An 11,731-nucleotide genomic window follows, 5' to 3' on the forward strand; every position below is an offset into this window, starting at 1 on the left:
GGTATGATGTTACTATGCCGTCAGGGCAGATTATTTCTACCTCGAAGGTTATTCGAGGACTGGAGTTGGAGCTTCAGGAACACTCCATTCGAGCAGATGTGGTGGTTTTGCCATTGAGTGGTTTTGATTTGATTTTGGGTATGGACTGGTTGACAGTCAATGGAGCTTTGATTGATTTTCGTCGGAGGTCAGTGTCAGTGAAACCGTCAGGGGGCGACCCGTTTACTTTCCATGCATATCAGAGCAGTGATTTTCCTCGGGTGATATATCTTATTCAGGCGAGGAAGTTGTGAGACGGGGTTGCCAGGGGTTTCTAGCGAGTATTGTCACGACCTCAGAACCATCTAGCAGATCATTATCAGAGATAGAGGTGGTTCGTGACTTTCCGGATGTCTTTCCGGAGGATGTTGCAGAAATTCCACCAGTGAGAGATGTGGAGTTCAGCATCGACTTGGTGCCAGACACCGTGCCTATCTCTAAGGCACCGTACAGACTTGCTCCTACCGAGATGAAAGAGTTGAAGGAGCAGATTCAGGAGCTATTAGAGAAAGGCTTTGTTCGTCCTAGCTTTTCTCCATGGGGAGCTCCGGTGTTATTTGTGAAGAAGAAGGATGACAATATGAGATTGTGCATCGATTACCGAGAGCTCAACAGGGTCACAGTGAAGAACAAGTATCCAGTACCGAGGATAGAGGATTTATTTGATCAGTTGCAGGGAGCTTCAGTGTTCTCCAAGATCGACCTGCGATCTGGTTACCATCAGCTACGAGTTAGAGAGGCAGATGTGTCCAAGACTGCTTTCCGGACACGGTATGGACATTACGAGTTCCTAGTGATGCCATTTGGGATGACCAATGCTCCAGCGGTTTTCATGGATCTCATGAACCGAGTTTTTCAGCCGTATCTAGATCAGTTCATCATAGTCTTTATTGATGATATCTTGATCTACTCTAGGAGCATTGAGGAGCATAGACAGCATCTACAGACAGCCTTGCAGACTTTGAGGGAGCATCGTTTGTATGCCAAGTTCAGCAAGTGCGAGTTTTGGCTTGAGCAGGTGGCATTTCTTGGCCACATTATTTCGAGAGATGAGATTGCAGTTGATCAGTCGAAGGTTGAGGCAGTACAGAATTGGGGTATTCCGAAGAATGCTTCGGAGATTCGCAGTTTCTTGGGTTTGGCAGGATATTATAGGAAGTTCATCAAGGGTTTTTCCTCTATTACAGTACCCCTTGACTTCCTTAACCAAGAAGAATGCGAAGTTTATCTGGAGTTCAGACTGTCAGAGGAGCTTCGATCAGCTGAAGGAAGCACTCACTACTTCACCGGTGTTAGCAGTGACAGTACCACACGAGGAGTTAGTGGTGTACACCGACGCGTCTAAGCTGGGTTTAGGCGCAGCACTTATGCAGTGTGGCAAGGTTATTGCGTATGCGTCGAGGCAGCTGAAGGTTCATGAGCAGAATTACCCGACGCATGACTTGGAGTTAGCAGCAGTGGTTTTCGCTTTGAAAATCTGGAGGCACTATCTGTATGGCGAGAAGTGCAAGATTTTCACAGAGCACAAGAGTCTCAAGTACTTCTTCACACAGAAGGAGTTGAACACGAGACAGCTCCGATGGTTGGAGTTGGTGAAAGATTATGACTGTGACATTAGCTACCATCCGGGTAAAGCTAATGTAGTAGCAGATGCTTTGAGTCGGAAGTCGTCAGTGGTCTCATGTTTGACCGTACAGTTACCACTACGGAGCGAGATTCAGAGATTTGACTTGGAGTGTTATCCGAGTGGTCGTGCACCGAGCTTGTCAGTGTTGACGGTGCAGCCAGTTCTGCGAGATCAGATCAGGGATGGACAGTCTACTGATGAGGAGTTGCAGCGATGGAGACAGAGAGATGAGGCTAGGGGTAACCTCTTGTATACAGTGGTGGATGGTATCGTTCAGTACCGTGGTAGGATGTGGGTACCGAACGTCGATCAGTTGAGAGCTGAGATTTTAGCAGAGGCTCACACATCTCCGTACTCCATTCACCCCGGAAGTACGAAGATGTACAAAGATTTGCAGCTATTGTATTGGTGGCCCGGGATGAAGAGTGACATCGGGAGAGTGGTGTCAGAGTGCTTGACTTGTCAGCAAGTCAAGGCAGAGCATCAGCGTCCAGCAGGACATCTTAGACCTCTTCCTATTCCGGAATGGAAATGAAAGAATATTACGATGGACTTTGTAGTTGGCTTACCGAGGAGTGCCAGAGGTTGCACAGCGATTTGGGTGATTGTGGATAGACTCACCAAGTCAGCTCATTTCTTGCCCGTGAGGACTACCTACTCATTGACACAGTATGCAGAGCTTTACATCAAGGAGATTGTTAGACTGCATGGCATACCAGTGTCGATTGTGTCAGACAGAGATCCGAGATTCACATCTGCGTTTTGGAAGAGTCTGCACACAGCATTGGGGACTAGACTTTTGTTCAGCACAACATTACATCCCCAGACAGATGGTCAGTCTGAGAGAGTGATCCAGGTTCTCGAGGATCTTCTGAGAGCTTGTGTCATTGATTTTCAGGGCTCTTGGGAGACTATACTGCCATTAGTGGAGTTTACCTATAACAACAGTTTTCAGTCGTCTATAGGTATGGCTCCTTATGCAGCATTGTATGGGAGGAGATGCAGATCTCCTGTGCATTAGGATGAGGTTGGTGAGCGGATTTTACTGGGTCCTGAGATTGTGCAGCAGACAGCTGACATTGTGACTCAGATTCGAGATCGGATGAGGACTGCTCAGAGTCGTCAGAAGAGTTATGCAGATACCAGACGACGAGATTTGGAGTTCGCTGTAGGTGATCACGTATTCCTGAAGGTGTCACCTATGAAGGGAGTAGTGCATTTTGGCCGGAGAGGCAAGCTTAATCCGAGGTATATAGGGCCATTCAAGATCTTGGAGAGAGTTGGCACGTTGGCCTACCGTTTAGCTCTACCACCAGGGATAGCGGCAGTGCACAACGTTTTCCATGTATCCATGCTTCGGAGATATGTCTCTAACCCTTCGCATGTGTTCGATTTCGAGCCCTTGCAGTTGCCACCAGATCTAGTGTATGAGGAGAGGCCAGTGCGGATCTTGGCTAGGGAGGAGCGGAGGCTTAGGACGCGGGTCATACCGATGGTCAGAGTCTAGTGGCTGAATCACTCAGAGGAGGAAGCTACTTGGGAGACCGAGGCAGACATGAGGACTCGCTACCCGGGGTTGTTCGGGTAAGTACTTTAAATTTCGAGGACGAAATTCAATTTAAGGAGGGGGGGGGGGGAGAATTGTAACACCCGGTATTTTAAATATGTAAATCCGCATGCATAATTAGGGTATTTAATTATTTAAATTTGTGATTTATGGGTTAAATAATTATGTGAATTATTTGTGCATGATTTAATTTATTTTTTTAAGCATTTAACCCATAATTAGTGATTTTTAGGATTTTTAGTATTTTAATTATTTTATCGCGTAGACGGGACCGTGGACGGACGAGATGACAATTTTCTATCCAATTTATTTTATGAGTCTTTTTAGAGCCCAAAAATATTATTTTGAGTTTTATTTTCTCAATATATTTAGTATTTAATATTTTATAATTTTAGGAGTCCATTTTTATCCAAATTTATCCATTTTAATGACTTTTAATTATTTTTAAAATTCCCTTAATTTGTAATTTCGGGATTTTTATATTTTTAATTTAAGTTATCAGATTTTAACTTTTATTTGGAGTTTTAAATTTTATATTTTATATTTAAAACTTTTAATTATTTTAATTATCCTAAAACCTATTTTAATTAAATTAAAAACCTAAACCTAACCTACCTAAACCCTTCAACCGATCACTTAGCCGCCTCCATCAGTTCTCACCCCCATCTCCATCGTGTTCTTCGAGTCTTCAGCCTCCATAGCTCGATTTTGAAGCTTCCAAGTCGGTTGTCATCGTCCCGTCGTCTCGGAATCGTTCTACGCACTCCTTTCTCTTCAAACTACGGTGCAAGGCATGATTCTTTCTCTATTTTTCGTGCCATATCAGTTATTATGCGTGTGTGTGTGTAGGCATCAAACTTTTCATTGAAATTTTCAGTAAAATAAATCAGATTTATGGAGGTATGCACATGGTTCTTTGATTTCATTATCATACTCACGTTTTTATGGTTATGGGCATGCATGGCTGCTGGTCCACGGTTCAGAGGGGGTCTTAGGGTCCCTAGGCTGGGTTTGGTTGGATGGTTAAGGCTGGAACAGGGCTGGAGTCGAGCTGCATCAGTTCTGGGTCCAAGGTGCGCAGGTTCAGGGTCCTGAGGAAGAAGACTTAGTTCTTCTTCTCCAGGCCACTATTTTTGGTGAGTCCTGAAGGGTTTGAACCATCTAGATGTTGGTTAGGATTGACAATTGGTTTCACGGAAAAATATGGCCGGAGTAGGAAGAACGATCGAAAGTCCCGGCGCTGCTCAGGTCTGCGCGCAAGTCTAGGATAGGCTGACTTGCAGAGGTCCGTTCTCCTTCGTTATGCCATCATTTTGGCTGGTTTTTAGCTTTTTGGAAACGTCTTTGAGTGCACTACGTTCGTGAGGTGGTTTCATGGCCAAATGTTTCTGGAGCAGATGGCACGAATGAATCTCGTGGAACTGCTCAAACTGTTGGCCGAGAAAGGGGTAGGGGGAGGAGGTTTGGGCTAATTTCGGGTCTGGGCCGGGTATGAGTGGTCCGGGTCGGGTCATTAGGGTAGTGGGTCGGGTTAAGTTGGTCCGGGTCCAGTTTGGTGGGCCGGGATCGAGTCTTTTTAATTTTAAAGTATTTTATGATTTAATGGGTTTTTGGGCCAATTAATTAGAAATAAAATGATTTTGGCTCCATTTAATTATTTTGGGTTGAACTTAATTATTTGGGCTTAATTAATTTAATTAAGTGAGCCCACTAATTTTTATGGGCTTTAGGGCCCATGAAAGTTATTGGGCCAGTCTTTGGGCTTTTGGGCCCATTGGGCCAGAATTGGTTGTTAATGGGCTTGAATTATTTAATTGGGCTTAGAATAATTTTATTGGGCTTAAGTATGTTAATGGGCCAGTCTCAGTGTTAATGGGCCAGATTTAAGTAAATGGGCATGAGAGTTTAGGGCCAGCAGTCCAGTACAATCCATGAGAAATTGCATATGTCCTGATTATATATTTAATTATTTTTATGCATTGAAGTTATTTTAATATGTATATGTTAGTATGAAATTAAATTAAATATATATGAAGGACACACACATTTTATGTAAGTACATGCATTCATGAAATAATTTTATGTATGATTAAATGTTTAAGGTTGAGCAATAAGAAAATATTTTATGTTGGATGTTGAAGTAGTGTGACAATTTGAGATTTGAGGGGGATTCGTCCCCATATGTGAACTATTGAAGGGCAGTTTACTGCCAATTTAAGAGGTGATTCGTCACCGCCACGTACGTTGGTTTCCACGCTGATCAGTATTTAATGTATGATTTAAGGTTACACTACGGATACAACCATGCGATGTTAAAAAATAATTTGCTCAACAATATTTATGTATTATGTTATTTAAGATAATTTAAGTTATGATATGTTATGATATTTTTAAGCATGCACCTTCATGTATATGTTATGTATTAGTAGCAATTTGATTTAAATTATTTTAAACCCTTGTTATGTTAGCATGTTGGGCCTCTAGGCTCACTACACTGGTATGATGCAGGTGAGTACGTAGAGGAGGATGTAGCTCCTACCGGCGGCGAGGACATATGAGCGGACATGCAGTGACCCCGTGACCGTGATAGATGTCTGAGTCACATTGCATGTTTTGAATACTTCAGCATGTTATACATTTTAATTATTTTCAGTGGTTGTGGTTTGAAATATTTTATTTAAATATTTTCAGTGCATGCAAACTTTAATCATTTTATTTAAGTAGTATTTTAATTCAATGTTTGACTGAGATATTTATTTTATTAAAGAATGCATTTTATTTGAGTTATTTATTTATTTATTTATTTTTAAATCTTTTTATTCTGTGCATATATATATGGGCATATATGTACATATTTTTATTTAGTAAGTAATAAAAAAAAAAATTTTCGCATATTTATTTATAATTAGAGAGTTAGGGTCGTTTCAAAAATTACTGCCAAATTTATTTTTTAGTAAAATGACAGCAATATCCTTAGCAATATAATATTTTTCCTTTTGAAGTATCTAAATTTTGGTATCCACACCATCGAAAATATATGTAATAATAATTATTATTTTTGAATCTATATATGTAATGATTATTATTAAATTTGATATTTTGTATCAAATATAATTTATCTTTTTATAACATGAATGCATAAAAATGTATATACGAATAACAAAAAAAATGAAAAAAAATGAAAAAATTGTATAAATGCATAAAATATGTAAAAAAAATATGGAAATGAAAATTATATAATATTAATACATTATATTTTTAAAAAAATTAATGATTTAAATAAAATATTAATTCTACTAGAAACTCTTACAAAATCGTATATAAATAAAATTTAACATTTTAAAAAATTTCCAAAATTTTTTATAAAAATTGAGAGTAATTATAGAATATTATAATTTTTTTAAGGATACAAATGTCAAATTATAACTTTAAACTATTAACAAAAAAAAACAGAAGCAGAAAAAAACATCTCAAATAGCTTGCTTATAGCTTTTGATTAAAAATCATTGAAGTGATATTCACAAATATCCGAAGCACTTCGAGCCAACTAGAAACCGAAAAATAGTTTTTTTGGTCCATTGACTTATCCATTTTTTAGTTTTTGTTAATTAACTTTTTACAGTTTGATTTTGGTACAATAGCTTTTAGTTTTTGGCTACTTTGGACTAATTGTTGACGTGCCATTGAAAAACACTGAAATGACATCGAAAATGATGATGTGATACCGAAAAATACTGACATGTCAGCAATGTGATCAAATTGATCGAAAATTAAAATTTAATGAACCAAAACCAAACTTTGAAAATTTAATAGACAAAAACAGAAAAAAAAAGAGGATAAGTTGATGAACCAAAATAAATATTTTTCAACTAGAAGTTAAGAAGTGCTTCCTAAAAACTCTCTCAAACACTCTCCTAATATCGATCAGATGCGCTTCTCGAGCTGTGTTGTAAACTGCATCCACAATTCATTTTTAGTCATGTAATTTGTGTATATATATTTTATTTTCATTTTTTGTTATTTAACTTGTATTATTTTCATTTTTGATCTTTTTTATCGGTTATAAAAATACTGAAAATAAAGAAAATACAAATTAAATGATAAAAAATTAAAATAATACACAAGTTACATGACTAAAAATGAATTGTGGATGTAGTTTACAACCCAACTCGGGAAATACAAATCATTAATAGGACCAAAAACGAAAAATACAAATAACAAGACTAAAACTGTTGTTATACCAGAAAAACTGAACCGAGAATCAAATAGTAAAGTTATCGAATATCAATGACTTCTCCTCCACGTACTGATACTCTTGCCGCTACATAGTGTTTTTGTCTGTTCTGTTGAAACTCATATTGTAAGGTCCAAAAAGTTCACTAGCTTAATCACGGTTAATTGATTAAATTATATGATTTAATGCATGTTATTTAGAATGTTTAATTGTTATGTTTAATTATGTGATTAATTTAAATGCCTGAAATTGTAAGCATATGTATGATTTTAAAGTTTTCATGTTGGAATTAATCTTGGATCGCAGGAACGAGTCTAGCCTTGAAACGAGTTAAGAAAATATTTTAAATTAAGTTGAAAGGGACGCAGTGTAATTTTATTTAAGTGGGAGAGTAAAAAAAATTTTAAAGGATTTTAAGAGTAACTAATGGGCCGTGTTGAAGCCCATTAGTCACAAAAAAAAAAGCGTTCAGAATTTATTTCTGAACACTCATTTTGAACGCTCACTTTTCTTTTCTCAAAATCTCTCTCGAACACTGCGATCTTCAGGCTAGGGTTCTTCCACTTCTCAAGGCCCGATCGTTCCGCCGTCCAGGTTAATCCCAATCAGACGATTCAGGCAAGTTTTTACTGTTTTTAAACCCATTCAAGAATATATGTATTTTTAAGGTAAAACCTAGGTGTTTTGATTTGATGATATATGCACGTTCTTGAAAAATTTATGAGTATGTTGCTTGATTGTGATACGTGAAGCATTCCTGATGTGTTCGGTTCAAGTTTATTGAGTTTTGAATGATTTGAAGGCAAGAAATTAGAGTGTTGGGGTAAAAGTTGGAATGAGGGTTCTTGATTCAAAATATTTGAAATGGTTGTTGTTTTGGAAAAAGTTATTTTGAAGTTTTGATGTGGTTGAATGTTATTTTTGATGAAAAAACGTCCCAAAGCATTGTGGGTTTTGAAATTGTGCAGAAAAGATCAATTTTTCGGAGATAGGTGTTGCGACGGCGCGCCCGCTCTGCCGAGCAGCGTGCCCGCGCCTGAGCTGCGCAATTGTGCGCACAGGCGGCGCGCCCGCGCCGCAGTTCCGAAATTCTGCGAACGGGTGGCGCGCCCGTGCTGCTTGTGCAGCGCGCCCGCGCCGAAGGCTCGAACTTCCCACCCCATTTTACGAGTTTTTGGGTCCTAAAAATCACGATTTTGATATTTTAATGTATTTTAATTATTTTTAAGAATGTCTATGAAGAAGTTTAAAGTTTTCAAGGTCCGAAACGGACGGAATGCCTCATGTGGATCGGTCAAGTTATGTATTGCATGATTATGTGATTTTCTCATGAAATGTTTTTAAGGAATTTAAGCATGTAGCATCACGAGAAATTTTATGAGTATGTTACGAGGTTTATGAAAATGATATGATATTATTTGATAAGATGAATGATTTGATACATGAAAATATTTTGATGAATTATGCGTCTTGTGGTGATTATATGGGGTATGCACTTCGGGATGAGCTCCGGAGCGGCTATCCAAACATGGCTCACGGGATTGTTATATGGGGTATGCACTTCGGGATGAGCGCCGAAGCGGCTATCCAAAGAATGAAAGTTTACGGGCGTAATGTCATATGCTTGTTGATCAACAAAAAACCACGAATGGCTCGTTATGACGGTTACCACACCACTCATACTTCATCACCTCAAATATTTTTATGTTATGGCTACATCAAAGTTATGTTTATTGCATGAAAGTTTAAGTTAATGTTTTTCTTTTAAAGTAGAAAATCCTTTTTCTGCCTGTTCTTGCTGAGTCTTTCGACTCACTATACTTGAATGGTGCAGGTAACGATGATGTGGATGCTTATATTGATGATTATGTGACCGGGCATGAAGAAGAGGCCGAGGTCGGTCCAACGGGCAATGCATGAGTGTGAACGCTTTAGCTTGGGAGATATTTTAAAAACATTTGTTTTATTTTTTTTTATTTGATGAGAGGCAAACAATGTTAGGTCAATGGAATCCGGATATCTCCACAATAATATGATATTGTCCATTTTGGGCACAAGCCCTCATGATTTTGATTTTGGGAACACATCCAAAAGGCCTCATACCAATGTAGATATCATTCCATATTTTAATTCATGATCTTTTTACTTAAACTTCCAATGTGGGACTTTTTTGGTCATCCAATGTGGGCCTTTGGTTGACCATTCCTAATAATCTTCCAATGTGGGACTTTGGTTGACTATTCTTAACAATACTTCCCTCAAACGAAGTTCCACCAGGCCTCCCCTCAATCCGTCCCTCCAATCGAGCCTACTCACCTTCAATGCGTTGCAGCACACGCCTTACATGAATTTCTGGGAGCGTCCCTCGAGAGCTTTTTCACGGATCTTTAATCGGGGTCTCAAACTTCTTCTCCATGAGTTTCCGAGGATTCCACCCAACATTTGTTTTTATCAGACCATGACTCGTTTCCCACGGACGGCGCCATTTGTTAGGTCAATGGAATCCGGATATCTCCACAATGATATGATATTGTCCACTTTGGGCACAAGCCCTCATGGTTTTGATTTTGGAAACACACCCAAAAGGCCTCATACCAATGGATATATCATTCCATATTTTAATGAAACGACCCTAACTTTATAATTAATAAATAAATAAATAAATATGCGGAAATTTTTTTTTTCTAAGTAAAAATATGTACATACATGCCCATACATATATGCACAGAATAAATAGATTTAAAAAATAAATAACTTGAATAAAAATAATGCAACAACTCGAAAACTTAACATTTCATAATATAAATATCTGAGTCATGCGTTAAATAAAATACTGACAAAAGTGAAATAAATTAAAGTTTTGCATGCACTGAAAATTACTTAAAATAAAATATCCCAAATCACAACCACTGAAAATAATTAAAATATAACATGCTAAAAATTCGAGACATGCATAAAGACTCAGACAACGGTCACGGGGGATCACTGCCAGTCTGCTCATACGTCCTCGCCGCCGGTAGGAGCTACATCCTCCTCCACGTACTCACCTGCACCATATCAGTGTAGTGAGCCTAGAGGCCCAACATGCTAACATAACAAGGGTTTAAAATAATTTAAATCACTTTAATACTAATACATAACATATACATGAATGAGCATGCTTACAAATATCATTGACATCACATAACTTAAATTAACTTAAATATCATAACATAAATAATACATACATTGTTGAGCAAAGTATTTTCTAATATCGCATGGTTGTATCCATAGTGTAACCTTAAATCATACATTAAATACTGATCAGCGTGGAAACCAACGTACGTGGCGGTGACGAATCACCTCTTAAATTGGCAGTAAACTGCCCTTCAATAGTTCACATATGGGGACGAATCCCCCTCAAATTTTCACACTACTTCAACTTCCAACATAAAATATTTTTTTTTGCTCAACCTTAAACATTAAATCATGCATAAAAATTATTTCATGAATGCATGCACTTAAATAAAATGTGTGTCCTTCATGTATATTTAATTTAATTTCATACTAACATATAAATATAAAAAAATAACTTCAATGCATAAAAATAATTAAATATACATTCAGGACACATGCAAATTTATCCTGGATTGTACTGACTGCTGGCCCTAACACTCAAGCCCATTTACTTAAATCTGGCCCATTAACATTGAGACTGGCCCATTAACATACTTAAGCCCAACATTACATTTCTAAGCCCAATTAATTAATTAAAGCACATCAAAACATTCCTGGCCCAATAACAACCTATTCTGGCCCAATGGGCCCAAAAGCCCAAAGACTGGCCCAATAACTTTCATGTGCCCCCAAGGCCCATAAAAATTAGAGGACTCACTTAATTAATTTAATTAAGCTCAATAATAATTAAATTTAACCCAAATAATTAGATGGAACCCAAATCATGTTATTTCAAATTAATTGGCCCAAAAACCAATTAAATCCTAAAATACTTTAAAATTAAAAAGACTCAAGCCCGGCTCACCAACCCGGACCCGGACCAACTTAACCCGACCCACTACCCTACTGACCCGACCCGAACCACTCAGACCCGGCCCAGACCCCGAATCCAGCCCCAACCCGTGACCCCCCTCCCTTGCTTCCTCTCGGCCGAGAGCAGCAGGCCTTTTCGGCCTGCTGCCGGCCAGCTTCGCCGCCCCTGGCCGAAGCCCCGCCGCCCAGACGTAGCCCACGTCTGGGCGGTCCCGACCTGGCCCTAGCCCTAACC

This window comes from Henckelia pumila, chromosome 3 (assembly GCF_033568475.1).
Source record: "Henckelia pumila isolate YLH828 chromosome 3, ASM3356847v2, whole genome shotgun sequence".
NCBI lineage: Eukaryota > Viridiplantae > Streptophyta > Magnoliopsida > Lamiales > Gesneriaceae > Henckelia > Henckelia pumila.